Source organism: Euprymna scolopes, chromosome 34, assembly GCF_053919585.1.
Source record: "Euprymna scolopes isolate OS-2025 chromosome 34, ASM5391958v1, whole genome shotgun sequence".
In the NCBI taxonomy this organism is placed as follows: Eukaryota; Metazoa; Mollusca; class Cephalopoda; order Sepiida; family Sepiolidae; genus Euprymna; species Euprymna scolopes.
The window spans coordinates 23,817,456-23,844,224 of record NC_136515.1 but is presented as its reverse complement, the minus strand read 5'-3'; the positions used below and the strand labels follow the sequence as shown (position 1 = coordinate 23,844,224).

At 33.3% G+C, this 26,769-nt stretch overlaps 1 pseudogene; it reads right to left on the bottom strand.

Moving 5' to 3' along the window:
- Positions 1-6,111: 6,111 nt before the first annotated feature.
- LOC145259413 (5S ribosomal RNA) lies at positions 6,112-6,228 on the bottom strand (annotated as a pseudogene).
- Between the last annotated feature and the right edge of the window lie 20,541 nt (positions 6,229-26,769).

The window sequence follows — 26,769 nt, the reverse complement described above, 5'->3', positions numbered from 1 at the left end:
ACACTTCAACACCATCTGACTAACCTGACAATCAGCAGAATCACACCCCTTCATAGGAAACTTCCCTAGATAGTAGAGATATTTCTACTCTAATAGTTTCTCTATTTGAACTGTTAAACTTTGGAATTCCCTACATGTTTCCAGCTTCTGTGATGCAAAAATTTGAATGTAATGTGAACAGACATCTCGCTTCTCAACTCTACGTAGTACTCCTGTAGACATGGTTCCAAAAGTGTAGCTCCTTATGTTCAAGTGGCAACAAGAGTAAAAAATATGCAATATTATAAGTGTTAACATTGTATAGTTGTTAAAATGTATCCGTCAACATTTATTGAAACGTTTCTGAATTAATAAGGACATGCTTCTGTGTTTGTACTTACAATGTTAAGGAGACATGTCCATTGCTTTCTGTGATGTGATTATTATGAGTTTTGAAACACGTGTTATAGATAAAACGAAAGAAAAGCTGAATCGCAGTAATTAACTTTTAAATAGAACCATTAATAATAATAAATAAAAAAAATATATGCACATATGTGGGTAACGGAAAAGATAACAAAAAGTGAACAAATTAAATATAAAAAGGGACGGGTGTTCGTAGGTTGCGGTCATTCAATATACGACCAAATTCTGGTTCAAATTTAAGAATGACAGACCAACGAAAAAGCTATTTTTAATTTAAAGATGACAGACTACCGAGAATGCTATTTCAAATTTAAGCATGACAGACCGCACAAAATACTATTTCAAATCGAAGGATTAAAGATAGACGAAAATATTATTTCAAGATTAAGCATGGCAGGCCGGTGCTATTTTAAAGTTGAAGGGATAGCTTTGTATGCATTTAAAATATAACGCTTCCAATCAGTACCGCGTTTAACGCTGAAACGATTTCAAACTGAAGCGTTACAGATCAATTGACAGCCATATCCTCTCGTTAAAATTTGAGGACGCATCTTAAAAATATATAATCACCGGTCGCGTGATATTTGCTGCTGAATAGAAAAATTTTGTTTTATTGAAAGATGGGAAGAGACTAAATGGAACGCATCTTCAAAACCTTACGACACCCTCCATATTTCATATAAAACTCTAAAAGAAAAGCTCTCCATATTTAGGATACAGTCAAACAAGACGATTCCCAAGCAAACAACACGAATAACAACCTCATCTATAAAACAATTGAACCAAATAGGCTTTCAAATGTCTCAAGTGACTTCATCAACAGTTAAGGATATAATCCGGAAATGAAAATCCAACACAAATATAGTCAAGGCTGGCGTATACTACATCCCCTGTCTAGATTGCGAAAAATTCTACATTGGTGAAACCCAATGAAACTTAGACACGAGAATTTATGAACACAAAAGAAATACAAAAAGGAATAACAAACTTAACGTCGTTTAAGTTTAGCCGTTAACGTCAAAAATGAAAATCTTATAAAACCCATACATAATAAATCGATACGCCAAATGATTGAATTCGCCCTTATTTTCAACTCCACCAACACAATAAAACAAAGAAAACGCTTCTATCATATTTCCCCCAACTTTCATTAGTTAAAATAATTTGGATATCGGTTAATTCTAATTTGTTTCCGTTTATATATATATAATGAAATAAGTATTACAGTTAAGTTTACCAAAATAATCCAAGATGGCAAAACTAAAGTTATTATAAATATTGAAGAAGCAAGCAAAATCCGATTCTGCATTTTGCTAAATCCTACCCTCTGATGAGAAGGACAGTATTTCTTCGAAACTCCGCGGATTAAGTGTAATGTTTAAAGTTAAATTTTGTAGATTAAAAGATATATAAAAATATATTCAAATTAAGAATTTATTGTTTGAAACAAGGAATATATAGAGAAAAATTATGTTTATTTCCTTAATTCATGGATTTTCAATAATGGCTCATACATCAGAGGAAATGAAATGAAATTAGCAAAATGTTCAGCTATGAATAAACAAGTATTTTACTTTTTAGCACATATATTGGAAATGTTATTTAAAAGTTATTTAAAAGTTATCTCATTTATATATATATATATATATATATATATATATATATATATATATATATATATATATAAATATATATATGTGTGTGTGTGTGCATATGCATATATTTATATGTGTATGTATATATGTATATATATCATGCGCATTTCTACGTATTTACTTTTGTTTTATTTTATTGTAGTTATTTATTCATTTAATTAATTATTTATCTTTTGTTTTATTTTTATTATTTAATTATTTATATCTTATTTATTATATTTTTTATTAATTTTTTATACTTATTTATATGTTTATTTATTTATCTATTTAATTTATTTCATTCTTTATTCCCCTCAATATGAGCGCGTTTTAACACATATGTTAGATGCAACCGTTAAACTTTAAATTTGACACGTGAGACGCTATCTGTTAACTGAAATAGAAACAAGAACATTATGAAACGCCCATTTAAAAAAAAAAAATTGATTTGAACAGTTCGTTTACTTGCAATTCAGATAATATTGGCCTCACTTCAGTGAAGGAGATCGGTACGCATAAAAAGCTATTAAGATGGTGCCTCTGAAACAGTGCGTATTCTCTCCTGATGATCTAACATTATCTAGAAATCGAAGTATAATACCTCACAATTAAAAACAACCTACATCTAATTTACAAATGGAATAACTACAAAAAATATGATAAAATGATCCATATTTCTATCCTGAATATCCAACACTAACTAGAAACTGAACGATATACATCACATTTGAAAACAGCCGTTTGAATAAAACTTACTGAACAAACAAATTGCCGAACATTTTGTTTTTTCTTTTCCTAAGAGTTTTTTTAGGAGCAAAGAACATTAAATTGAAATAAATCACAGAAAAAATATTTTTTATTATACCAAGATGTCGTTTATTCCAAGGATTAATTTTTGGCATATGTCTCATTTGTTTGTTTATTATTATTATTATTATTATTATTATTATTATTATTATTATTATTATTATTATTATTATAATTATTGGCTCACAAGGAGCTTTTACACAGGTCATCAACAATCTCTCCTTGAAAACAGCCTGTGGTGTTCCCTGGAAACTAAGTGACAACAAGTCTCCCCAGTTTTCTAGTACTCTCCACCTCTTTCGATAACATTCGAAAATAAATCTGCATTATCGCAACAGCTGCTTGCCATTGATTTCTCGTTGGCAGCGACCACTGATCTTTACTTGAATTCGAGTGGCAATAAGCCTCCCCAAGGTCCCAGTTCTCCCCGCAATTATACAGTGGATGTCTGGTTAGTGCTCACTCTCACTCTTTTGGGGGTTAGAGAACTTATATGTGTGCAGCTTCAATGTTCTTGGTTCGATATAGCGCTTCATATTTTGTCTCTGCAACAGTTTGTCTGGTCTGCGCTTGTGGTTCATGTGTGTTAGTTTCTGCATTCAAGGGGGTTTCCTTAGTATTTCAGGTGTTTTCATTATTGTTATTCGTTTATTATTATTATTATTATTATTATTATTATTATTATTATTATTATTATTATTATTTTATATCCATATATTTACCTTTTTTAACTGTAAAAGTAGAATTTATTTTGAGCATGCGGACGTTTGCGATTTCGCTTCGGCAGTTTAATAAATTTTGAACTTATTTAATATATATATTTGAGGAAGGGTCAGTGTATTGCTAATCGCGAGAGGCGCCCTTACTAGGAAATTCTGACGGGACTTCGCAGACATTTTTGTAAGCTATAGCGCACTCCTTGTAGAGCACTGACCTTGTTTCTGACTATGTAAAAAGTAAATGATAATAGGATCGCATGCGCCATGACCAGGCAGGGAACATATACTCATGTCTGGTTGCTTGATGATTGCACAAACTAGCGATGTGCGCTCATGTTGAAGACGTGCCACCGGCACCCTGAGCTCACAGTCTTCGCCGATAAGCACTTACTCTATCTAAAACACAACACCTACGCATAGATACGTGATTACTTATTTAAATGTAAACCAAATCTTTCAATAGGTAACATTTGTATTCCGTGACAGCTGCTCAATGCATTTAGCATTAACCATACACTATTCACTTTGGATCATTATGTAGTTGACGTTAACATCTATACAAAAAATAATTCTTATTGCAATGAATACCAACACGCGCGTGCACACACGTTTAAACATGTCTTTATTCATTAAAAATAGATTTAATGATTTTAGTGCGTATATGTATATATACACTAACCTTTTTGCCCGTTAAAAACGAGCAAAAGTTATAGCCCGTTGACTTAGAATGAGTGCTTTATGCCAAATTGATGGTTGAATATGATTAAAATTGTGTTAACTTTTGCATTAAATACTAATCCTTATTAATCCCTATTATTTGAGTATGATTTTCACAACGTTTCGGCCGATGTAATCTCCGACTTTCTTCAGGTGTATCTTGCTTTTATCTTTCTCAATAACCAGTACAGATGCCTTCACGTTATCTCAACAGCCGTTTACTATTGATTTCTCGCTGGCAATTGGAATTGGACTGCCCCCCCCAGGCCCCAGTCCCCTTAGCACTCTTCAGTGGAGGTCTAGCTGGCCCCCTCTCTCTACTCGGGACCCTTTATAGCTCTTCCATGTGGCGCCATCCGACGTAGATACCATTTGGGGAGGGAGGCATAGTGCAGTGAAGCGTCTCAGTTTTCCATTTTACAGCGCTTGTTCCTATATACTTGTCTCCCCTTGATGGCAGAGTTAGACACACGGTCGGTTTTTAATGTGTGGAAAATCAAGCCCCCCCCCCCGCCTCCAAGGGTACTCTGGATAGGAACAAAAATAAAAGTTGTTTCAGTCTAAAAGGATTTCTCCTCTACTGACCGAGAACAAAAAATGTGAAGTGTCGTATTAGAACAGATACTGCACTTTGTTTCAAGCCAAAAAAAAAAAAGGCTGCTAAGTGTGGTCACTATAACGCTGAATCAATCTTATGTCGCTTAAAAGGCGAAGATATTCATCCTAAACTAGTTCTATTATTCAGAAAGATAAACAATCCTCTTTCTTGCGAACTTTCAAAGGATGTTACAAATGTAAATATTTATTTTTGGTGTATCCCATCCCAAGAATAATTATAAAAACTGCCCTTATGCCAGACACGTGGTATTGAGTTAATAATCATCGCATTAAACAAGCACCTTTATATAAACATAGAAAGGAAAGAAATCTTTCATTAATTAAGGGAGACTTTATATTATAACAACAGAAATGGTTGTTCTTAACATCCGTCCACTAAATCTACACGTTTTGTAACGAAAGTACTATTTCAGCGTTAAACATGACAGAGCGACCTATCGAGTCTCTTGAAAGCATTTTCTTAGATAAATGTTCTTGTACATACGGCCATTCGTTTAATGATAGAAATGCTATTTCAAACAAAACTGTGATAAAAAAAGACAATTAGACGAACAGATCCTATTATAGAAATACGTGGACGCGGCTGAAAATGTTATTCCTAAATGAAACGTGATAGACGCACTGACAAACAGAACCTGTTATGGAAATCCATGGACGCAATTAAAAATATTGTTTCTAACATAAGCGTGACAGATTGATGGACAGAGACTTTGTTTTTTTAGTGTTAGTGTTTGATTAATTGATGAGGAAGACACAGTAACAATTAAATAAATATGTATTAACAAAAATACATAAAATAGATAATTGAGCAATACTTTTGCTCACTGCTGGACTAGTGACGACCATACGTACGTGTCTGTCGCTGACTCCTTTGGTAAACCGGTTCTTGTTACCCGGAAGTGGCGTCATGGACGGAAGCGACGTCATGGAATAGTCCATTATTCCAAGTAGTAGGGGTGCATCCCCAACAGCCTGCTATAGAAATACGTGGACACAGTTAAAAAATGCTATTTCAAACTTAAGCGTGACAGACATAAGGGCTGCTTCAATCTTTAACAGACTATGGATACACACGAAGGGGTGAAATGTTTGTGGCAGGAGGTGCGCAATCTCTAACCACACCTCTCCTGAGTCGACATTGTTAAATATCAGTGGCAAGTGAAATGTATGTACAAGACGACTGAAAAAAAAATGCTGAGATAAGCGGAGAGCACATACAGCGCCTAGAATTCCCAAATGGTCGCCCATCTGGTACTAATCAGGCTCAACGTTGCTTAACTTCGATGATCTGACGAGAACCTGTGTGTCAACGCGATTATGCCGTATATCGTGACAGATGCAGTCAGACGGATAAAGCTTATTATAGAAATATGCGGATGCAGCTAAATGCTAGTTCAAACAAGCGTAACGGACATACAGACAGTCCAATAGATAAAGCTCGTTATAGAAATACATGGATTTAGTTAAACATGCTATTTCAAACTTATGCGTCATAGACTGACGAACAGAGCATGTTATAAAGATGCGCGGACGCACTTAAAAATTCTATTTCAGAAAAAGATACGTCTATTCAGTCTGCGCGTTAATGTTATTTCAGACTATGGTGTGACCGGCCGACAGACAGATCTTCATATCAGAATCATGGACGTCTTTAAAAAAAAAAAAACAACCCAAAAAACAAATCAAAAAACAAAAAAACAAAAACAAAATAAAAAATAAAAAACAAAACAAAACAAAAACTCGCGTTCCAATGTTTACAGAAGATGGAGTCCATTTTGATAAGCGAGAAAGTTTACTTATTACTTCTCAGTAGATTGTAAAAAAGTTTATTAGATTTTCTTAAACGGACTTTCGATCACGACCAGCCTTTATGACGGCGCAACCCGATCTCCTTGTGTTCTGTTCTTGCAAAGTAATCTATGTGCGATTACGTATACATAAGTAGGTGTCGACTGGCTGGTTTCTGAGTGCATGCATTTGCCCTCAAGTTGCACTCATGGATGTGAGTGCATAGATGTGAAATTTGTTTGACGAAAAGATCCCAGATGACACACTCGGCCATCAGTGTTCGAATCCCAGTCGAGCTGTTGTGCAATTCAACAAATACGCATATAAGAGGTATGAATTTAGCTCTTATCCTTATAAGTAGGTGTTGAAATATGCGGCATAATTACGTTAACGCCAGTTCTCATTAGATAATCGACGTTAAGCAACGTCGAGCCTAATTAGAACCAGATCGGGGACAATTTGGGAATACTAGTATGTAACGCCACCATCTTCCCTGATGGAGATTTTGAAATTCCTGAGGGTGCAGCTTCGGTCGTAAGGCAGACTATACTCTAGAGCAGAGCTAAAAGAAGGCTCAAGGAAAACCGAAGCACCAGGACTACGTGTTTAAAGACGTGTTTAAGAGACATCTGAAGACTATGATAACAATGAGTATGATAACTGGAGAGAAAAGTCCAAAGACTGTGTCTTGGAAGAAGGTGGTAGCTGGCACAATAGACGTTATAAGGAAACAAATGTGCAGTTGTGGGCGGACAAGAGATTGCGCAAGCTGGAGGCAGTACTTCCACTGCTGGGGCGGCCTACATATGTGTTACTTGTAAGATCTTCAAGAGAGCGATTTGGTTGGCCTCACATTTACTCCGCATGTGTTAAGTATACTCCACTCCATGTCATCGTCGAAATACGACACACTGCTGCTGCTACTGCTGCTGTTGCAGCTGCTGATGATGATGATGAGAGCAAAGGAGAGAGAGAGAGAGAGAGAGAGAGAGAGAGAGAGAGAGAGAGGGAGCGAATTGATATAGCACAAGAGCCTTCGCTCTTGTATCAGAGTAAATTTCGGCTCTGTTCAATGGTGGAAGTCATCGTCCTGGCATTATACCCTACTTCGGGGGGGGGGCAGATTGGTTTACGATCAGTCGCTGAAGCATTTCTACCAGGAAATGCAGACAGATCCAATCACAGCAAATTATACACTAATCTTTTTTTACACCAAATTTTATAAGAGTTGGTTACGTCTTAAAATGGAGAACTTTTGACACATCTGAGCAGGAGCTGCTTGGCGTGCCATATCCTTCTTTGATTTTCGGTTCAAAACCGGCTTCAAAACCTAGTCAGTGAAACACTTCTTTCTTCCCTGTAGCCTCTTTCCTACAGAAAAGACGTTGCAAGCCTGTCTACTATATCGTCATTTTCATGGCAAGTGCTTTACCAAACTCCAATATATGGCTCCCCCCCCATTGTTAAACTTTCCCCCAAAACAGTCGACTAGCCACAACCACTGTCAACATTTTCCCCAATCCTCTATCTGTGCCTAAATCTAAACGCAGATTCCATGAACAAAGCTTATTTCCTACAACTACTCGACCGTGGAACACAATTCCATTGGCCTACTTTCTGACCGACTACATTATGGTAATCGTAAAGTCTAATGTAAACAAGTTCTTGTTGAATCGTCCCTTTAAATAATTGAATAATACGTAACTCACACAGTTAACGATTACTACACTACAACATAACATTCATTAACCCTTATCCTCGAGTGGCGTTCGGCCTTGATATGTGGTGACTCCCTAGTAAACAAAAATAAAATGAAACGGACAAGAAATTATCTTCTTGCCATTTTGGCTAGAAGCAAAGTGTAGTATCTGTTCTGATGCTCGATCAGTGAATGTGAAAGCCTTCTAGACTGAGGCAGTTTTTATGTTTGTTCCAATCCAGAGTGCCCCTTTTTGGTGAGCTGGATCGTGTCTAACTCTGCCCTCGTGGGGAGGCAAGTAAATAGAAACAGGCAAGAAATCGTGGAACGTAATTAAGCGGGTTCGTAAAATTGACTAACATCGTCTATTTCTTATGACGTCTCATGACGTAGACAACAAACACTGGCTCGAATACATGCGTGATCGTCAACTTGACTGCACCTCCCCCCCCCAAAAAAAAAAATGACGAGCAAATATACTTAAAAAATATTCGTTCAAATAAAACAAGTAGGGGACAATATGCAGGGCACTTTTGTGGAATGAAAAAGGGGCCAGGAGAGACCTGCGGGAGTGGTGATATATAATAGGGGTAGAATATGTAGAGTAGAGAATTAAGGGCATTGGGGACAAACATTCTACGGTTGCCAACAACCTCTAGCAGCTTCAACAAACCAGTTTATGACGCGGGAAAATAAGGAAAGGGGAAAAAAGTTTAAGAAAAAAGGAGGAGAATGCGGGTGGTTGGTTTAAAAAACTACGGGTCCGTTGAAAAAAAGGGAGCCTGAAGCGCAGTCTAAAAATAATCCGTCTCCACTTGTTTTTGTGTACGGTGGACACTTGCTGTATTTAGGCTGAGTTAGAAATTAATATGCTACGAACAACCAATGACGGAAAGAAAGAGGAGAAATGTTTTAGTATTTGTATGAGGGAGGGGGGAGGAAAAGAGGGGAAAAGTGAAAAAGATTAAAATGTTAAAAGCAGACGAGAAACGAAGGAATACAATAATAAAAGAAAGAATCAGCGAATAAAGGAATTCAAGAATAAGGGGAAGAAAAGAATGAAAGGAAAGCAAATAATACCCAAACGAATAAAAAGAATTAATGGAATAAAAGAATGAATAAACGAATAAAAAATGAATAGGCAAATAAAATTAATAAAAAATTACTAAATGAATAAAGAAAAAAAAAATGAAAGGAATAGAAGAATGAATAGATGAATGAATTAACGAATTAAGAAATAAAAGAAATAAAAGGAATAAAAGAATGAATAGACGAAGGAAAGTAATAAAAGAAGAATGAGTAAAAAATAAAAGTAAAAGAAAAACGACAAAAAAGATTAAATAAAAATTATTTTAAAAAATTAATGAAAAACAAAAGAAATAAATAGAATTTAAAAACAAAAGAAATAAATAGAATTTAAAAAGTAAAGAAATAAATAGAATTTAAAAACAAAAGAAATAAATAGAATTTAAAAACAAAAGAAATAAATAGAATTTAAAAACAAAAGAAATAAATAGAATTTAAAAACAAAACTAATAAATAGAATTTAAAAACAAAAGGAATAAATAGAATTTAAAAACAAAAGAAATAAATAGAATTTAAAAACAAAAGAAATAAATAGAATTTAAAAACAAAAGGAATAAATAGAATTTAAAAGCAAAAGAAATAAATAGAATTTAAAAACAAAAGAAATAAATAGAATTTAAAAACAAAAGGAATAAATAGAATTTTAAAACCCAAGAAATAAAAGGAGTATAAAAACGAAAGACACGAATAATAGAAATCATGGAAAAAATGCGCAAATGAACGAATAAACAAAGAAATGGAATTAAAGAAAAGAAAGAACACAAGCAAAGGATGTAAATGTCGCCTGTACGGTCGAGTTTGCATCCTGGTCTGGGAAAATTGTTGGTCTAGCTGTACTGATGAGCTATGATACAGCAAAACAGTACTATATATGGATGGCTATAAATGCTCCCTATTTTGGGTTGAGCATATTGGGGAGCGAAATAACAAACTGCCGCTAACATTAAAATCAATGTTTTTTGTGTACACAAATAAAGCATAGGCGTTTGGACAATGTTTAAACATTGTAATTTCGCATTTCCATCTTAGCATCAGAAATATATATATATATATATATATATATATATATATATATATATATATATATATATATATATATATATATATATATATGACATAATTGCGCTGACACACCGGTTCTCGTGAAATCACCAAAGTTTAGCAACGTTGAGCCTAGTTAGTACCAGATGGGTAACCATTTGGGAATTCTAAGCGCTGTATGTGCTCTCCGCTTATTTCGCCATATATATATATATATATATATATATATATATATATATATATATATATATATATATATATGTAAACAAATTCTTGTTGAGCCGTCCTCGCAAACAGTTGATTCCTATATCATATCCACCATTAGTGATAGCATATATATATATATATATATATATATATATATATATATATATATATATATATATATATATATATATATATAATGATAGCATATATATATATATATATATATACACAGGATAAACTAATGAACTGGATTGTGTCTACCTTTTATTATTGGAGAAAATATATTTTTCACTGGAGAATGATGAATTTAATAGCTGTCCGGTTTGTAAATCTTCAAAACAGCCTCATGATAAACAGATGATGAACCCCGTTTTCTAAATAAAAATGTAAGTTAGGATTTCTTGCTTTATTTAGTTAGTTTTGTTTCACTGTTATGCATTTAAATTCTCCGTTGAAATTTTGAATTTTACAGCGGTAGTGCAACTTATAATTATTATTATTCACCCACTACGAGCTCTCACACAGGTTATCACCAGGGTTCGCTCACTAACTTGTGATGTTTCGTGGAGTCAGTGTGATAACAATCTGCGCAGATTTCCAGTGGTTTTCATCTCAATAACCAGTACAGATGTCTTCACGTTATTTCCACATCCAATTACTATCATTTCTCGCTAGAAATTGGGATTGGGCTGCTCCCCAGGCCCCAGACCCCAGGCCCTAGGCCCCCTAGCACTCTTCAGTGAAGGCCTAGCTAGCTCCCCTCTCTCTACTCCGTACTCTTCATAGCTCTTTCGTGTGGCGTCATCCAACGTAGATACCATTTGAGGAGGGAGGCATAATGCAGTGAAGCGTCTCAATTTTCCCAGTTTACATTTCACTACTGCGATATATGAAACTTATTTACTTGGCACTTTTAATTTTTTTTATTATACTTTTTAATAAACTGCGCAAAACTTCTTTCGGATTATATATATATATATATATATATATATATATATATATATATATATATATATATATATATATATATATGAGCTAACAGTTAATAAAATATGTTAAAAACACTTTGAAATGAGTTAAAAACATATTTAATCTGAAAAGGAAACACTAGATAAATGGATAGTCCTTAATCCGCGGAGTTTCGAAGAAATACTTTCCTTCTCATCAGAGGGTAGGAATTAGCAAAATACGGGATCGGATTTTGCATGCAGAAGTATTTGATGAAACAACAAGTAAGTCAAAGATCTTACTTTAAAACAAAAAAGTTAAGCAGAGGGAATATGGTAAAGGAAAAGGTTATTACACACTAATGGATAGTCTGGTGGAAGATAAAAAATCCAGTGACAGTAAAATCCAAATGTAAAACTTCAAGAAAGTTAAAAGAATTCTTATCTATTTGCCTTTCTGGTACCTAAGGTACTTAAGCTTTTATGCATTTTTATTCTCATAGCATTATTATGCTAGTTTTCATGTCGCAGAATAGATCTTTTAATCTTGTTAAATTTACTGATATATATCATTAATAGTTTATCTTTTATTTTTTTTGATATTACTATAAATAGTAACCGCATTATTCTACATTTTTTATTTAGGAAGTAGTATTATCCACTGGAGAGCCATGTATTTTACAACTGTCCGAAACAGCTACATGGTAGGCTTGTTGAGGATCCCCGTTTTCTATTAAAATTTTTTTTAGTTAAGGTTTTCTTTTGTTTTCCTTTTCTTTTCTCATCCTTATATAGTTGAATTCTCTTTTGCAATTATTCACATTTTAGCGAGAGGTTGAATATATTTTTTTCGTGGGTATTTAAACTGCATTATTTATATTTTTTTACATTTTTTTTTTACTCAAAGCTTGTTTAGATTATATATATATATATATATATATATATATATGTATATATATATATATATATATATGTGAATAAAAAGGAAATAACTAAAAGAGTAAAAACAAAAATAAAATCAACGTTTCGTCCCTATTTCAGGGGACATCATCAGGATTTCTAGGCGAGGATATACAGGAAGACGGTCATATATCACATGCGAAAGAGGGAGAAGTTCAGTTCTCTTTCTGTTCTGGAGAGAAAAAAAAACAAACCAAACAAACAGAAAGAGAACTGAACTTCTCCTCTTTCGCATGTGATATATGACCGTCTTCCTGTACATCCTCGCCTAGAAATCCTGATGATGTCCCCTGAAATAGGGACGAAACGTTGATTTTATTTTTGTTTTTACTCTTTTAGGTTTTTCCTTTTTATTCACATAATGTCTAAAGCATTGTTTATATCTTGCTTTATTTTATTCATATATATATATATATATATATATATATATATATATATATATATATATATATATATATATATATATATATATATATTAAAGTTGTGCGAATAAAAGATATATCTGCCTTACTTAAAAAATTGTAGTTTTATTTTTGGCGTCTTTAAACCCCCATCCACTCTTTTTGCTGATGAGGAGATTTTGTTTTATAAAATCAAATGATAAAATTATTGTCCAGGACGTATTGTCTGTCTCAATCAAAACATCGTTTCAGAAACGATCGTACAATTTATTGATTTTGTTTGTTCTTCCTTTTGAAACCGATTTTTAATTTTAATTATAAATTATCAATCATTTTACTCATTATTAGAATAGCTCTAGCATATCTATGACTATCGAGCTTATTATATATCTACATTACAAAGAGCAATGTGTTCTTTTTAATTGTATTAATACATTTACTAATACATTAAAATAAACTCTGCTCTTTAGACTGTTGTTCTAATCCCCCTAATATATATATATATATATATATATATATATATATATATATATATATATATATATATATATATATATATATATATATATATAATTTCGTACATTACTTTAGTTAAAGAAAAAATTGTTTAATATTGCAATATGAAAATAATGCAAGGCATTCAATTATCCTTAATATTATAGGTAACCTAGAAAATGGCTGAAGAATGGACCCCTACCTGACGAAAGCGTCCAGTTGTTCTCCAGAGCGTTAATCATTATTTTTAACTTTTAGATATTAATGATCCAGGGGAACACCGATCAAGAAAATACCAAGTTTGTGGTGCTTGTTTCGTAGTTTTTTGCTTTTCTCTTACAAATACACATACATACAGACAACTGCCTTTATATGAAAGATGATAAAATATTGTAAGCATCAGACAGATACTAACTTTTGCTTTGGTTTAAAATAAGTTTTATTTAGTTTAAAAGTTTAAAAAAAAATGCTGTCATTTTTGTAGAATAGATTTACTGGTTGTAAATATAAACCGGGACGTTTTTTTTAATAAACCGGAAGTACTTATTAAAAAAAGACGGAAGTGCTTTTGCAATGAACAAGCACGACTGCTTTTAAAATGAATGATACTTTCACATAAAAAGAAATTAAATATGACAAGTACTTAGAAATAAACTTTATTTATTTACTGGGATTTCCTTCCTAGAGCACACTGTTTGATGTACGATGGGCACTTTAAAATAGACGTTATTTATCTATATTATATTTTTCTGTGTAAGTCTGCCTGCTTGTTTCACTTTTACTGCACCTGAAGAATACCAGAGATTATATCGACCGAAACGTTGTGAAAATAACACTCAGGATGGAAATAGTAGTCCGAAGAATCCAAATAATACGATTAATTAATTCAGTCTATTCTTTAGAATAGAAACATTATTTCTTACGAGAAGAGATATCGTGAGGTCGAGAGAGAGAAAGAATGATCAAGAGAGATCGAGGGGAATATATATATATATATATATATATATATATATATATATATATATATATATATATATATATATATTCGCATGTGGACTTGTTTCCTCAGCACTAAAATCAACAGAGTCTGGGCCATTTCTGATATATCATTTTCCATCTTTATCGATTGTGGTATCATACTGGTCCAGTCTAGTTCTAAAAGGTCCACTCACTCAGGCTTTGTTTTCTTTCTTTGAAAAAGGGGTTAGTTTATTGCTAATCGCCTGTGAGTCCTATACTGAGGAAGGCCGACATTATGTCCAGGCATTTTTTGCAAGTTATAGAAAGAGTAATAACATTGCAAACTATAATTATAACGTTTACAACTTTTACGATTCAGTAAACTGTTTAACAGTATTACATTTTAGACAACACACACACACACACAGTGAAAGGGAGAGAGCAGAGAGGGAAGAAAAAGAGATGTAAATCTAGCGACAATGGTCACAACTTATTTCGTTCTACAATTCAGTTAGAGACAAAGCCCCCCCCCCTTCCCAAATTGTTTACAGGATCAAAAAAAACTCCCCAACCTACTGAATCCTTTTAAGGCGGTTAAGCTAAGACTACAAACCCAAACGTGAGATTCGATCCTCAAAGAGGCTTTAGGTATCGTAGTGTCTATATTTACTGGGTGGATCAACGCCTTTTCGCACCGGATGTGTTCGGCACGTGACCAAGGTAAGCAAGCAGATTGTGACAACTCTCCAGTGCATTGGGGTTGGAGTTTGGGGAAAGGGATGATGGTCGTCTGTTGGGCTAAAGAGATCTGCCGCGTGAAATATCCATCTGTTTAGCAGGCGGCATTAGAAAAATGGACAATTTAACAGCGAGATGATTTTTGACGGCCATTTTCTGAGTCGACCCATATTTAAGTTGTTAAGGGAAGAAAAATGGAATTAAAAGATAGATAAAATGATACGACAATACAAGTAGTAATAATCTATATTATATTTCTTTGTCTGTCTGTCTGTCTGTCTGTTCCACTTTTTCCACGTTTACACTGGAGGACTATATAAAATGATAGCAGTAATAGCAATAAACTGAAGAACTATGTAACAAAATTATACTAATATCAATAAATTAGAGAATTATATGAGATAATAGTAATAGTGATATACTGAAAGAATCAATCTATATATAAATATAAAAGTGAAAATGTCTGTGTGTGTGTACATTTCCCTACTAAATAACTCTGTCAATTTTCGGTCAAGAGACTCGAGATTTGATATAAGGAGTATTGAGATTTGGGAAAATCTTTTTATTTGGTGTTTAGATAGAAATTTGGCCGTCAAGGGGTCAAAGTTCAACGATCTGACCTTTGAGAACTCTATCAAACTCCTCCGACAATTTTGGGTCTAAACACTGGAAATTTTAGATGTAGGTTAGTTGAACATATATCAAACTTTTTAATTTGATTTGAGCCCCAAAAAATAAATGTTAAGGGCTCCAAATTGGGGTCAAAGTAAAAAAAAAAAAAAATTGACCTCTGCGGTCTCTACCAAATTACTCAGCCAATTTCTGGTCTAAACATTTGAAATTTTACATAAAGTGTATTCAGAGATAGGGCAAGGTTTTTAATCGGTTTGGATCAAAAATGTGAGCTACCAAGGGGACAAAGTTAAAAAAAAAAATTGACCTTTGCGGTGTCTAGCAAACTACTCAGCCAATTTTGGGTATAAACATTTGAAATTTATACATAACGGGTATTCAGACACGCGGCAAGCATTTTAATCAGTTTTGGGGCGAAAATTTGGCTGCCAAAAGGTCAAAGTTGAAAGAGATAACCTTTGCAGATTCTACTCAAATTCCTCCGGCAATTTTGGGTCTAAAGACTTGAAATTTTAGATGTAGGTAACTTGGCCATGGGTAAAACTTTGTATTTTGATTTGAGACCAAAATAGTTGTTAAGGGATAAAAATCGGGGTCAAAGTTATAAAAAAATTGACCTCTGCGGTCTCTACGAAATTACTCAGACAAATTTTGGTCTAAACATTTGAAATCTTACATAAAGTGTATTCACACGTAGGGCAAATTATGAGCAGTACATAAGGCCCGAGCAAAGCCGGATTGAACTGCTAGTTATATAAATAAATAATAGTAATATCAATAAACTGAAGAACTATATAAAGAAATAATGGTTATAATAATTACCGACTACATAATAAATATATATTCTTTCTTATTCTTCTACACGGTGGAATGATAAAATTGTCACCCTAGAAAAGACGACATGATTCCATTTCATTTTGATGAAAACCGGTTTTCGTTTTTGCTGTAGACCATCTACTAGTCGACTGGTTTGATTTTGGATTTTGGGTATCAGAGTAGCAAGTGTTGTCAGCCGTGCGTCGTGATCTAGAGTTAATTTTGACAGTAGAGCGTCGAGATTTAAAGTAGTGAGTTTTTGGCAGTAGTGTGTCGAATATAATACTTGATTGTTTTAACCACAATCTTTCAAATATAATCCAAATTAAAACGAAAAAAAAAAAAAATTAGAATTAAAACAATATCTTTTTACTAATCATAGCCCGCATCAAATGATCCGAATTTAGCACTTAACTACCGCAGTCGGCAGTCCTGGTGTCATTTCATCACAATGTTTACTGTTGGGGGCCTACTATGTCGTAGATTGGACAGGACGATTACGGTGTGGGCCCTTAACCACGGCAGCTATGCCTCATTCCATTTTCTCAATCAATGCTTGTTTCTCAAATTGCTAGCCATGTTGATTTAATTTTGAAGGTCGAAACTGAATTATCTTCCGAAAGATTCGTTCCTTAAGCTTTTCAGTCTCGGTTGGTTTCCGTCGTCGCTCTAGAAACTCTCTCAGTCGTCCGACCTGTTTACAAAACGACTTTCAAGACCCAATAAATCTGAACGTATCTGAAGCGGACACTGGAAATGCTGTGGCCGACGACGTTTTCCTCGAAAGCATTTCCAAAGCACGCGTCTGCACACGCGCGATTCACCTTTGCACGCGGATCTCGCACGTGCTCGTATCTCTACACGCAGACTGATTACATGCGTGTAAAAAAAAAAAAAAAAAAAAAAAAAAAAGAAAAAAAGTTGCCTTTTTTTAATTATGGAAGCACAAGTTTGCATAAATATCCAGAAGAGATCGTCATCTTGCTTGAATATTGTTATAAAAAAAAGAAAAAGAAAATAATGCAAAAGTTTCGCAGGCGAGTAGTACTGTTCATACAAATCAGTGAACGCAAAAATAAATTTAATTTAAAAAACATTTTTAACCGTTTTAAACTACTTTAAAAAGAGTAAATGTGGTATTGTGGTGACTGCGGAAGTGAAAGTGATGGGCAAATGGTAAATACAATTTGCAAGCTTCTACGTATGAAAGCGAGCCAACTATACATACAGTGCACGCGATCTCCGGTCCCATGGGACGATAGTCAGATTAAGATAGCTTTATCTAGTTGATTTATCCGCCATTTTTTATCATTTAGTAATAAAACACTCCAATATTTTACTCACGACTTTTTATTCTAACTTCCATTATTGGGACAATCTCTAAATGGGAGTGGGGTTTAAGTGAAAGTTAAAAGTTTATACATGGATAGTGTCCTCCCAAGATGACACAATTCGAGAAGGTCAAAAGGCAAGAATAACCGTGTTAAACAAAATGAAACAAGTTTAAATGTTCGTGGGTGAGTACCGTTGTTAATACAAGTCAATGAAAAGAAAAATAAATTTAATTTTAGAAAATATTTTTTTAAACCAAAGGGAATATTTAAAGAAAAGTAACGCTATGAAGTAAATGTGGTATTATGGTGGTTGTTGAAGTGAAAGTAATGGGCAAATGGTGAATACAATTTGCGAGATTGTGTGTAAAAAGGAAGCCAAGCATGAGTACATGTTCCATGCCTGAGCATGGTGCACGCGATTCTCGGTCCCATGAGATGATAGTCAGATTAAGATAGCTTTTAGCTAGTTAAAATGTCTCCCATTTTTATTTTCTATTTTGTTTTTGTTTTTTTGGTAACACAACTTTTATTTTGATCGCAATCGTTTTTTTTTTCTTGGAAAGGAACCATAAACTTCCAAACTTCATCCATATTTAATTGCTTTCCACTTTAATCCCACTCTTATTTAAAGATCGATTCACTTTTTATTCTAAACAGGAAATAAGTAGAAGGTTTATTTTATTAGAAATGTTGTGAACGTTGGAAATGTCCTAAAAACGCTACACGTTTTATTGAAATATATATATATATATATATATATATATATATATATATATATATATATATATATATATATATGTATATATATACATTTTATTGAAATATATATATGTATGTATATATATATATATATGTATGTATATATATATGTATATATATAAACAAATTATGCATATATATATATATATATATATATATATATATATATATATATATATATATATATATATATATACAAACTATACATATTATAGTAAAGCCGTATCCCTGCCTATTTGTTAGTTTGCTTATGTTTCTGTTCACATACGTCATATAATATGTCATAGCAAATGATAAATATATATATATGTGCAGATAACGTCATGTATGGTGTAATAGTTCAAGTTTAAAAAGGATTGGGGGAAAGCATTCCCGGGACATTCCGCGTATACAGCTATTAATATACATATATATAGTAATTTATAAAATATATATGGCGATTAAGCTACACTGAATATTCTGCGTTTCATCCACTGTAGGATTCGTCAGGCGCATAAGCCTGACGAATCCTACAGTGGATGAAACGCAGAATATTCAGTGTAGCTTAATCGCCATATATATTTTATAAATTACTAACTAGCTCTACCTACGTATTGAGCACTTTTGAAGTAAATACTTAAAGTTTACGCATAAATCTATACTTTCGTATATTAAATTTGTGTGAGTAAATGAAGTAGTTATATATATATATATATATATATATATATATATATATATATATATAATTTAATAATTTCAGACCCTTTAAGAAACTTGTTTCTTATCGTTGAGTACTTTCAGTTGTAATAAAGTCTCTCGACTTAGCTCATATGCGTAGATCACCTTGCTGACGTTAAAACCATTTAATAAGAATAAATGTTTAATTTCAACTGTATCTTTCGCGGTTGACGGTAGCCGAATGGTTCGGATCCTTGTAATGAAGCCAGACATGATTTCTGTTTCCGGGTATTGAATCTCTCGATAGGTGTTAATCGTGACACCGGTAGTGTTTGAATATATGGTTAAGTGGCAGTTTTAGTCATTTAGAACTGCTTTAAAGCTTCACCACTCGCTCATTTTTCGACAAAATTTCAAACAATTATTACAGTTTATAGATCACCTTCTCAGCTTTATTGGGGAAAAAATTTCAATTTTCGTTCAGTAAAACAAAAGTTATGATGAATTTTCTGTTCAAAATCGTAAAAATATGGAAGGAGGTGAGCGACGCTTTTTATGACTGGTTTCGATAGAAACCACGTCACACCAGCGACTGCTGTTGGTATTAATTAAAGGCTGTCTCGAAAAGAGAAGTAACAAGTGAAACACAGAGAATGAAAGCATGAAAGGGAGATAATTGGGGGGATTTTATTGAAAGCAGACGAGTTCAATACATTGTTATTTCATATCTGTTTATGGGGACAATAACTAAGACTGAAATTAAACAAAGAACAAGTGAATATTTTAGAAGCCTGGAAAAGTCATGGATTACAATAGAAAATGCGAGAATGAAAAGTAATATGGTTAAGCTTAAACATGGAAAAGTAAAGGACTAGTCGTTAAAACTGGAAAACAAAAGGACAAAATATTCTAGTAAAAGTTATATTAAATGTATAACTTAAAATATTGCAGCATTAAGAATTTAAAAAAATATTCAATTTATAACATTACTAGCAGTTCCGCCCGGCTTTGCTCGGACCCTATGTACTGTTCATAAGGTTATGTGCATATGTATATATTAAAAAGTGTGAATATGTAATGTAATGCCTTTCTGTATAATAATCTTCCTTAACTACGATAGAGAAAAGATAGACAGACATTTTCAATTTTATAGATATATAGCATATTTATATATATTTATTAATTATATATATTTATATTCTGCAAGTATAAATCATGTAGAATATCTGCATGAATATAATTGCACGTAATAGTTACCTCTAGATGATCATCATATGAGAAAACCGAAGAAACTAATTGGGGATTAATTAAAAATGAATGTTTAAAAGAATATGCAAATTAGCTAGATCTTTTGCTAGTGAATGCAATTCCACAACAAATACTTTTTTTTTTCTTATGAAAATTGTTTTTTCATTTTAAATAAATAGAAAAGAGGGATTTTAATATGAATATCAATACACACAAAAGAAAAACGAATTTAAAGGACTATAGATAAATAGATAGATGTAATAAATTATATATGCCGCAATATTTTAAGTTATAAATTTGTTTACTAGAATATCTTGTCCTTTTCTTTTCCAGTTTTAACTATTAGGCCCTTATTTTTCCATGTTTGTGCACACCCTTACATGCCACATGACGTCATATATGTCGTCATCTGGTATGACGTTATACATGCTATGATGTCATTGTGAACAAACAAAACACAGGAATACAGATATAATATATATATATATATATATATATATATATATATATATATATATATATATATATATATATAAAAGAAAGAAAATTAAAACTGTAAGTTGAAATTTACAATCAAATTTATTGTTCGACCGAATACTCTAAAAAACAATTTAGTAAGTCCTTATTCCACGGAGTTTCAAAGAATGATATTCTTAAATCAAATTTGTTGGTTATGTATTATTTGGTTGGGATTAAAATATCTTAATATAAATACTGGTATTTATATTATATTGAAGTTTACCATTGCTTGAATCAGATAAACATTGCATCTTTTTTTATTTCATTATATATATATATATATATATATATATATATATATATATATATATATATATATATATATATATATATATATATATATATATATATATGTGTGTGTGTGTGTGTGTGTGTGTGTGTGTGTGTGTGTGTGTGTGGAAAACGACCTATTTGCAGCTACACGCACTAGGATACACATTATATAGATTGCGGTTAATTAAGCATTTACCAAGTCGGCCATCTTGAAATCTCACGGTCATTGTATTGATGAGCAGAAGCCATTTAATTTTTTTATTGCTTATTCTTTCCTTAATCGCTGAAATTTCTTTTAAAAAAGGTTTTGCAGGGCAATCTAGGACTTTGAACGCTTCTTAGTAGACGTGTGTGCAAAGCGAACACGAAAAACGTGCGAGCCCCTACCCACACCAAGCACCCCCACCCGCATAAGAATAAAAGATTAGTGACTTAGAAGGACACCGCGACAAAGCAAACAGACTAGTCATTGTTGAGACTCCCAATTTTTATCTTATTTTCTTTCTTACTCTCTCCTCCCCCTCTGTATCTCTTTCTCTTTCTCCCCTCCCCCTCTCTCTCGCCCCCCCCATTTCTTTTTCCTGGTGATAAACAAAAATCGGTTAACCAGACGACTCATGTGTCGACTATTTTAACTTCAATATTTATATAAATGTTTTGTGTTGCTTGTGTAGATTATGGATCTTTTAAATCAACGCACTTCAGGTGAAAACATCATTACGTACTAATGTGTCATGTTGAAATTCGTATAAATAAATAAAATACGAAAAAGGATCCAATAGAAAATAATTACAAGTAAAACTAGACTTTATCGAGTTATCGTATGTTTTTATGTGGAAGTGTTGTGGGCCTAATTTAGTATGACAAATTGACTTATCTCCCTGGTTTCAAATCAAAGGTTCGCCATTTTTAAATTGAACGTAATTGTGGATTAATTTTTGTTAAAAATACAACTTGCACATCTGCAGGATCATTTTTCGTAATTTTGGGAATTGATACTAATCTCGACATAACAAGTAAGTACGTAATAATGTTTCCACCTGAAATGCGCTGGTTTAAAAAACATTGCCAATCTATGCAAGCACCTGTACTTTTTATTTTAATATTTTGTCGAGATTTATTTTGTCTACCATTTTAAAATGTGCATGATAATCTTAATGGATGGTATTACTGACTGAGAAAATCGCGTATCGAATTTATCCTATTGTGTCTCGTTCGAAAAGACGCGGAGACACAAAATAGTGATCTTTGCTTAACTAAATTAGGGAGTGGAAGAAAAATATTTTAGGCGGAAATTGTAAATATATATATTTTTTTTCATGCTCCTTTAGTCCTTGATAGACGATTGATACCCACGTCGAGGTGCCTGCGCGTGAAATTTTTATGGCAGGAGGTGCGCAATCTCTAACCACACCTTTCCTGCTGTATCGACATTGTTAAATACCAGTGGCAAGTCAAGTGCAGGTACAGTGTGTGTATATATATATATATATATATATATATATATATATATATATATATATATATATATATATATATATATATATATATATATATATAAGGAACCTTGTGTGTATGATTTCGTCCCCCATATACTCATGTGATTTCGTGTGTGATTTCGTTCCCCATGTGCTCGAAAACGGCCAGGCAGATTTTTATGAAATTTCACACGAAGGTACTTTATGTGCCTGACAGTGTTCTTAAGTAGGTTTTGTATTGGGATGTCTTCGATAAGTTTCGATAATCGATAATCGAAATAATCCGATGAAAGAAAGAACAGGTGATTTTGACCAAAGTTTACACCTTACACAGCCTAACACTACAAGAGTTTTTAAACAGTTTTTAAACAGTTTTATTACTACACAAATCGAAACCAACAGTAAGCTGTTTGACATAACGGGCGCGTTCGATGGGTCCCCAACTAGAGCAAGAGATCAATCAATTTGATTGAAAAATTGGCGCGATTTCATCGATTACGATGGAAATAAAAGTATGTAAAACATTCGTTGATCATCCAACCCTGAGCAATATCGACTCCCCCTGCTAGTATATATATATATATATATATATATATATATGCGTCACATTTTGTTTGATTCAAAAAGTTGAAGAGCTACAAAGACGTGAGTGGTACCATTAAAACGAGGGTCATTTTGTACTCCAGAATTTAGTTTTCCACATTGTCATCACCATTTTTAATCCACTTTTGTTAGGAATTCAATGAGACATTAATTCTCTGACGCATGTCCATGACAGGAATTGCTTTCTTAGACCCTCACACCGTCATATCTTCAATAGAGACGTCATGAATGCATAAGTTTAATTATCCCAACAATGCAATTTGAAATCTACTCTGATCCATTCGGGCGGAATAAAAAATAGAAGGCATTACGCTTTGAACACTACTCACATATATATATACTAGACATTTTAGCTTTTTAAAACGGGAAAAAATTATAAACTGTTGATTTAGAATGGGTGTTTTATGCCAAATTGATAGTTGAATGAGATTAAATTTGTGCTCATTTTTGCATTAAAAAGGAATCCTTATTAATCATCGAACGGATGCCATAATACTTTGTTTGCTGCACCTTGTAATGACTAATATCCATACATAATTCAAACTAAATCCATCCAGTAGTTTCAAAGAAACTCCATAACTTGTAAAAAATAGCTACCCATCGGAGACTCTTTTGAAATTAAGTATAGCTTTTAATTCAAAACTAGCTGTACGTACCTGGCGTTACCCGATAATGTATTTGCGTGAATACATTACCGTGGGACTGCTTTCTTAAAGATTGCAACATATTAATCTTCAAATCCAATGTCAGCAAATATTTTTCATAAACAGTCCCATAAGTAATCAAACTTAGTTCAACGTATTTTTCAATTTCGGTGGAAAAGCATTCCATCTCAGTGGGATTCATGGATGTATGCTGGAGAGGACAGAACGGTGATGAGAAAAATATGGCCCCAGATCAGACTGTTACATACTAGAAACCCTACGCTAGTAAGTTAGCTAGTGTGAATTTTGACAAGAGTTACTCTTAGTGCGTGTTGGGATAATCCAGATCTATAAAACACAACTGTTCTCAGGGTTGAACAAAAGATGGGTAACAAGGCAGAGGTAACTTTACAAACGCTGTGGACCACGTTTTCGAGCGATAGGAACAACAGATTTAAGTTTTTCCGGGAAGCTACGCGAACGAGACACGGCAAAACTGATCTCAGCGAATGTTACCGATTTTCTGTTCGACGACGTCACTCATTTCTCAAGTTCGGAAACTAAGTTAAGAAGGAAATTATTAGTTATTTAGTCTCTATTCATTAAGCCTATTTTCTCCCCCCAAAAACTTTGAAGAAACTTAGTGAACGTCTCCTTTTGTCTTTCCCGCAGGAGAAGTTTAATTCTTAGATATACAGACGATCGACGATTACTAGACGAAACGGACAATCATGACACAGCGACACGTAAAACAGTGACGATGAAGAGAATAAACAAGCCAGCACGTATAAACACTTCGCACACTTGTTTGATTTATTGATCACTCATCAGCTGAAACATTACAAAACAGCCTAAGAAATTAATATATCAAATCCGGCATGGGATTTTTATCCCTCCCCCCCTTAAAATCAACAGAGATTAGACCATTCCTGTAATGACCCGGTCCTTGTTGATTTTGCGGCGAGAGTTTAGTTTAGTGCAGTTCTAGAAGGCCAAACCTTCCAGGCCTTGCCTTCTTTCTTTGAGAAAGGGGTTTATTGCTAATCACCTGATGCGCCCTTAGAAGAGAATGCCGACGGGGATACCGAAGAATTTTTTTCTATATCAAAATGCCCCTCCTTGGTGTGCTGACTTCTCAATCCCATTTTCTGGCCCTGGTATCTAAGTTCTTGCAGTGGAAGAAAACTTATATAACCTTTATTATTCCAAAGAGCCAACAAACTTAGATACAATCAAATCACAGCATGGAGTCTAGTAGCAAATAAGACATTATTATCTCAAAGAGCTGTGTCTTATTAGATACTAAACTCCATGCTCTGATTATCGGTCACTAGATAAGCGTTGACTCCTTTTTTTTCCCTAAAAAAATGTCGGTCATTTTAGTTTCTACTTGATTTCCTCGCCTTTTTAAAGTTTCGTTGGCAAAGACTATTTTAAAATAATGGAAATGGCAATAATCCAAATATATGCTAAATTTGCATCGGGAATTTCGTAACGTAGAGAAAATCACTTCCCCATGAATAACTGATAAAATCAAAAAGTAATTATTAGCGAACACAATTCGAGAAAAGCGGACATCTTTGGCGACATTAAAAATATTTGAATGGTTGCCAGTTTATTTAGTTCAATTGACGAAACATCATTTTTACATTTGTTTCTCTTGTTCGTTCGTCTTACGGCATATCAATCCTTTTTGATTTAATATCGAAAACAACGACCATTCGCGTTGGCATGCATCGTTTGCGTTTATCGCACTGGCCGTAATAGTCTTTATCCGAATTCGGTAGTTAATTTCGACACTGGCCGTTATTTAAGTGCTTATACAGAATGCGGATTGCATTGTCGTCGGCATATTCCGGACAGGTTACGAAAACTGCCGAAACGCTTAGAAATTGAAATCGAAACAACCGACAACTGGCAATCGGTATCTTTAGTTTATTAAATTGTTTGGTGAAAGTACAGAATTGTAAAAAAAAAAAAAACCCTCCTCCCTTTCCCATATTAGGAAGTCATTCTTAACATGGGAAGGGGGGGGGCTTCATTTTTTTTACAATTCTGTACTGTGACGGCTTTCGACTATGATACAGTAAACCCGGGATACGGTGGTCCCAATATACGTTTTTTCTTAAGGTTTCGATGTGGAATACGATGTTTTCCGGCCCTTGGTTACGGTATTTGCCTCGCCTTACGGTGTTATTTATAATGTTATTTGATTATATACTTGTGTAATTATATGTATATACACACAATTATATGTGTATATATGTAATACTGTACTGTATTTTGTTACTAATTTTTAATGCCGTATCCCGAGGTTGTACTGTATAATAAGTCTTTTCATGGCTAATTATATTATTATAATAGATTAAAGTAGTTTGCTTGAAGCATTGTTTAATGTGTATATAAAGAAATTTAGGTTTATAGAAGGCAGAACAAAGCAAAGGTGTGATGGATAAACTCAAACTTAAGACTTAAAAAAACTAAGGCTATTGACAGGAAGAAAACAGCCAGCACAAGCATAGAGATCTTGGAAAGACGATACTGTAATAGGAAGTATTATAACGAAGTATCGACTCAGATAAT